Source organism: Mus pahari, chromosome 12 (assembly GCF_900095145.1).
Source record: "Mus pahari chromosome 12, PAHARI_EIJ_v1.1, whole genome shotgun sequence".
NCBI classification, from domain to species: domain Eukaryota; kingdom Metazoa; phylum Chordata; class Mammalia; order Rodentia; family Muridae; genus Mus; species Mus pahari.
Genome location: NC_034601.1, coordinates 58,225,035 through 58,231,054, shown reverse-complemented (window position 1 = coordinate 58,231,054; position 6,020 = coordinate 58,225,035).

The window sequence follows — 6,020 nt, the reverse complement described above, 5'->3', positions numbered from 1 at the left end:
GTGTGTGTGTGTGTGTGTGTGTGTGTGTGTGTGTGTGTGTGTGTTTGTGTGTGTCCCTTAGAAATTTCTGAGTCTGGTAAGACTTTTCCTTTGAACCCAACAAAACTAAAATCCAGGATAAAAGAGAAAAGATCTAGGATTCTTACAAAAATAACAGAATCAAGAACAATAGAAATAGATTTGTTTATTATTATTATTCACAAAAACAACTTGGGGAGGAAGTAGCTGACCGCCTTCTGGTAGTTTAAATGAGAATCCTATCCTATTAGCTCACACATCTGACCACTCATCCCCTGGTTGCGGGTGCTGCTTAGGGGGTGTGGCCTTGTTGGAGGATGTATGTATGTCATAGAGGAAGACTTAAAGACTCACCAATTCCAGTTCACCCTCTTTGCTCCATTCTTGTGGTTTGAAATTTTTGGCCTCTCAGTTTCCTGCTCTTATCCCTCTGGAATCACAAGTGAAATTAAACTATTTCTTCTATAAGTTGCTTTTGTCATGGTGTTTTATCAAAGCAATAGGAAAGCATAGCACAAGCCTTCAATTTATGCTTTCAGTTACAGACCAGTGAATTTCAGAGAAAACAGATTACTCTTGAGGAAGCATTAAAAAGTTAGGGACTAAACGGAACTCACTCTTTGTGGCTGCAAGGACAGATGGAACCGGAATATCTCATAAGCGTAGTGTACCTTATAGCAGTGGAACCGTATGTCTCATTAAAGATTATAACAGATAAATACAATTAAGAGTGAAAATTAAATTGAAATCACATTTAGCATGAGTAATTAAATAAATATCTAAAATCATTTGCAAATGTTTATAAATTAATCCACAAAAAATGAATGGGTGTTTCTAAATGATGCACAAAACAAATAATAACAAAATAAAAATAATTCACTAAAAGTTTTACTTGATGAAAATTTGATATGAATAAAGAAAAGCTATGAGATCACATTTACTGAAATCTCAGAGTGTGCAATAAGAAATACATTGTGAAACAGAAAGAAAGAATAAGGAAAAAGATATATGATGCATGGAACAAGAAAAATGACAGATTATATCATACTGAAGTCACACTCAAACAATTATTTTCCACTCCAGTGACACATCATAAAGGAATATAACCATGAGGGCAACTTGGCTTATGAATTTGTAGACTTTTAATGAATAATAACTGAATTTTAATCATTAGGTGTATGGTGTATGTGTATGTTTTATATATATATATAATATGTAATATATAACAGTTTTATTTATACATTACCTATTATATAATATATATTATTAGATAATTTTATATTTTATATTATATTATTATATGTAATATAATATATAATTATTATATGTAATATATTTTTTTGTCTTTGTTAGTCACAGATCTCTAGAAGGACAGGAACAATAGAGTTAGTATATAATACAAAATATGTATATTATAGGATGATCCAACAATGGCTGTCTTCAGCTGGAAATACTGGGAACCTAGTAGCTATTCGGTGTGTGAGGGTGGATATCTTATGAATTCCAAATTGGCATTGAAGTCCTTGAAGATTTAGGGCTGAGGGTCTGAGGTTTTTCAGTCCACATTCGAATGGCAGAAAATCTGGACTCTGATGTCAATAAATGATTGTAAAGTAATATCTACAGCAGAATAGATGCCAGTCCTAGCAGGTAGCAAAGGCAGTCAGGCAAATGAAAGCCTGTTACTCCTTTGAACATTTTTAAAAACCTGGCTGCCAAAGGAGACTGCTACCCATAAGTACCTAGATGCATATGTCTTAGTTGATCCCAAATCCAATCAAATTAATCACCAAGATAAACTATTACAAGTCCACCCATTTCTCCAACTCTTATGTTATTTCTGCTTCCTCTTTTACAATGTTCATAAGCCTTGGAGGAGTGATACAGATGTGCTGTTAGTGGCTTAGCATTCAGGAGTCCCTTATTCTCAGAACTTTGAACAGTTCCAAATCTCTGCAGTCGGTGCAAAATAAAGAACTTTCTCTAATTAATATTGACAGAAGCACCAACCCACAGATATAAATGTGAATATTGAGATGTAAACATTTGGCAGTTCATTAATTTCGAAAATGCAGAAGTAACTTCCCCTCTGGGATCTACGGCTTTGGTCACAGGCTTTATACCATGTCCATAGTATAAGACCTGACAGTGCTCATGTACAATGGGCTCCAAATCCAATCTGGGATCTGTTGGTTATCCCAGTAACAGTGATGCTACAATTACATCAGTGGGCACATCTTTCCTGACAGACAGGTCTTGCAGGCCTATGTCAGTAGGAAATGATGAAAAGACAGAGAAAGAAGTATGATTCTGAGATTAGCCATATCTTTAAATTTGCTTATTCTGGTTTCTATGTCAAACTTCACTTTTAAAATACTTTCTGTGTAATACTTGGGTCTTTTTCACTATATACCTGACTAAGTGCACTAAATAGTTGTGCCAGCATGCTCTCCTGTTATGAAGTTTCCTCCACCAAACAGATCTCTCTACAACTGTCTTTAATTTCAACCTTATTCAAGTTCCCAGGACATGTAGAATATCAATTCTTTGTCAGAAAAAAAAATCACATGAATGACCCAGGCAGATTCTGATATTCTTTGTTCTGCTCTGAAACCTCAAGAGCTAGGACTCCACTGTCTGTATTTCTCTCACCAATCTTGTCCTCCCCAATCCCATAAGAATGTCTCATTAAGATCTATTTATGGTATTCCAGAGCTTTTCTAGCCATTGTTCCAATTCTTCTACATTCTTCTCTCAAACTGGTTACAAGGCTGAAGTATCCTGTGATAAGGTTTATTACAACCCCTCCTTTGGTAGCAGTTTTCTGGGTTTCCCTACTTTCAACATTGCTGTAACAACAAAACACCCAACCAAAGCAACTTAAGAAAGGTAGGATTTATTTTTGCTTTACAATGCTAGAAGAATCCTATGGTGTTTGGGAAGGCACTGTGGAAGGAAAGGGAGGCTGCTGGTCACATTGCATTTGCAGTGAGGCAAGAGAGGGTAATGAATGCTGTATTCAGCTTCTCTTTCATATTCATCAGCTCCAGGACCCCAATCCCTGGAAAGGTCCACCCACAAATAAGGTTAGTTTTCCTATCTCTATTAACTTCATCTGTAGAATCTCAACAAGAATGCTAAGCACCTAATCTAATCTAGATTATCTTTCACAGGTGTCTTGGAAGCTTAGAGTAATTTACGTAACCCTTCGCAGGTATGCCCAGAGATTTTAGTCTAAGCAATTTTAACTCTAGTATAAAGTCAAAATTAATCATTGCATGTATCCTCCTCCTTTGAAAAAAACAGAATAACATGTTCCGATTCACATTGAAATCAGCATCATTCTACTGTTCTGAAACTATCAGAGACTGTAAGGCTGGAAGAAAGCAAATGAGAGAGGTAGTTAGGAAGCAGAACAGTAGGCTGGAGATAGCTCCCTTGGTAGAGCGGTTTCATGGTATGAATGAAGTCCTGGGAAAGATCTCCATACCACATGAAACCTCTCAATGTCCAAAATCCAACCACTCTTACAATGAGGCATGGGATCAGACATTGAAGACTACCTAGCCAGTTCAAGGCCAGCCTCTGCCACATAAGATCCTGTCTCAGAAGGAACAAAGGAAAATGAAGCAAGCACAGCAAAAATGAAGGCTACCCAAACCAAATCATTCAGATAGGTGGACAGCTGTGTCTTATTGGCCTCACTGTATTCAATGTAAAGCAAACCCAGGGTGGTATTATCTGTAGTATATGAAAGAAGATACTTATCTAAGCTAAATTTCACTACTTCACATTCTAAAGGCACTTTAGTTAATATTCCGATGAGGGTTTTATTTATTAAAGGAAACCAGTTTACATCTATTTCTCGAACTCAGCAGTGGCAAGGAACTCGGTGTAGTACATAGATTCATTCTACTTTACAATAGGTGTGGTTTTATGACCTCTATGCTGAGTCAAAAACTGACCTCCTTCCCAAGGGAGTGGGAAGATAAAAACTAGCAAGGAAACAAGATAAAGGGCACAGGGCACATATCTGTTCTTCTTCCTGGGATATCCTCAACACATACCAAGGCATAAACTATACAGTTTTCAGTGTTTGAGCAACTTGAAGTAACAATGTTGGGCCATAAGGAAAACATAATAGGATATTAAGTTACTGTTTCTTAAAGAGATTTAAAGAGCACTATTAAAAGTCTGCTACATACTATGTTTAAATATTTCTCTTGTTGATTTAACAGATTGTATACGACCATAGTGACTTAAAATAAATAAGATCTCATTTCAGCTTAAAGCTTGTTAGCGTCCTAACTCTCAGCTGTATTTAAATAGACCTTACTCTTTATATAAGGAGTCACATGCACACTATGTCTGGGTTGAGTTTGAGTTTGGCCATCAACTAAATAGAATGGATGCCAGCCAGACTGAGACGTATCAAGTGGATATCAGACAGTTTCAAACTATGGGAGCAGCAAGCTATTAGAGTGCTGAGCTTCAGTGGTACATATTTCTATTTTATCTTTATTGTAATGAGCAAGCCCTGTCTTTAACTCCCGCTGTGCACTTTTGCAGGGTCTTCCATATGGTTGCTGCTAAGTGCTTGGCATTTTCCCAACTGTTACAATTGGGTCAGTGGGGGGGAATCGCTTAGGAGTAATAAAATAAGGGTGACTGCGGCAGGGAGGAGGGAGAGCCCTATCCACTGGCAGCTTATTGCCTCTCATGCATGGCAATCATGGCTCTATGGCATTCATTACTTTGGGCAGCTAGGGCAAGATTTTTGTTGTTGTTGTTGTTGTTGTTGTTATGATTTTTCCATGATAAAAGCCATGCCCTGGCTACAGTTCCTGTCTCCCCCACTATAATTCTAATCTTATTTACTTAAAACCTCCTAAAAATGACTAAATAACTTGAGAAAGATAACTGTACCTTGCTTACTCTTGCTTCCCAAAAAGTTTTCTTAACAAACCCTTGGCTAACTTTGACTAATCGTAGCTGTACCAGCAGGGTTACCAGTGTTCTTGTGGGTTTTCACATCTTATGAGGTTAAAAAAAAATCTGATGATTGATCCCCAAAGCTTAAACATTCTTGAAATACATTTTTTAAGATCCTGACATGAATAATAGCAATGTTTTAGGGTGACCCTGACATTTGAAGTCATATCTATGAAAAAATGCTATTATTACTCCTACTATTAGGTACTAATAATTGAACCAGGGCCAGACATATAGTCATAAGTTCTACCATTTAATAACACACCTCCAGGTTCAGCAATTTTGGTATCTTTGTTTTTGTGGTAGATGTTTCGAGACCAGATTTTCTGTGTAGCCTTGACTATTCTGGAACTCTCTATGTAGATCAGTCTGGCCTGGAACTCACCCACTTATACCTTTTTGCCTTCAAAGTGCTGGGACTAAATGCTACCCTTGCCTGACACTGTTTTGCTTTGTAATCCCATGAAAGGCATTGCTGCTCAACAGGGGATTCTCAGGGGAATATGTTCAAAACAAAATTATGATTGTAAATAGAAATAATACATTAATCAGGGAAATGTATACATAGTCATGAACGATTATTTTTTCCATATTTATTTTAGACAGTCAAGAACTTAAATGGCTGTCCTTTTCACAGGGTATGGAGACTTTTGGTATTAAATATCAACCAAGTGCTATGTAGCAATTTCATAGATTTTTTTTTTTTTTTTTTTTTTGATATGTTACTGTGTGTCTTTTCCTGAGCATTTATATGGCACCTAAACAAGTTGGGGACATTTAAGCAAGAACACAAGTATCAGTAGCCTTTCTTGTTTCCAGAAAGGAACATTAAACAATAGTGTGGCATTAGAAACTTGCTGGTCACTCCTTTCCTGGACAAACAATCTCCGGACCCCAGATCCCCAGGGACAGAAGCAGGCTGTTGGAAGCACCAGAAACCCGATGATAGGTGAAGATGGGTCCTGCAGGAGGCGGGCAGGAGTCAGGCAGCATCAGGGCAGTTTGGGAAG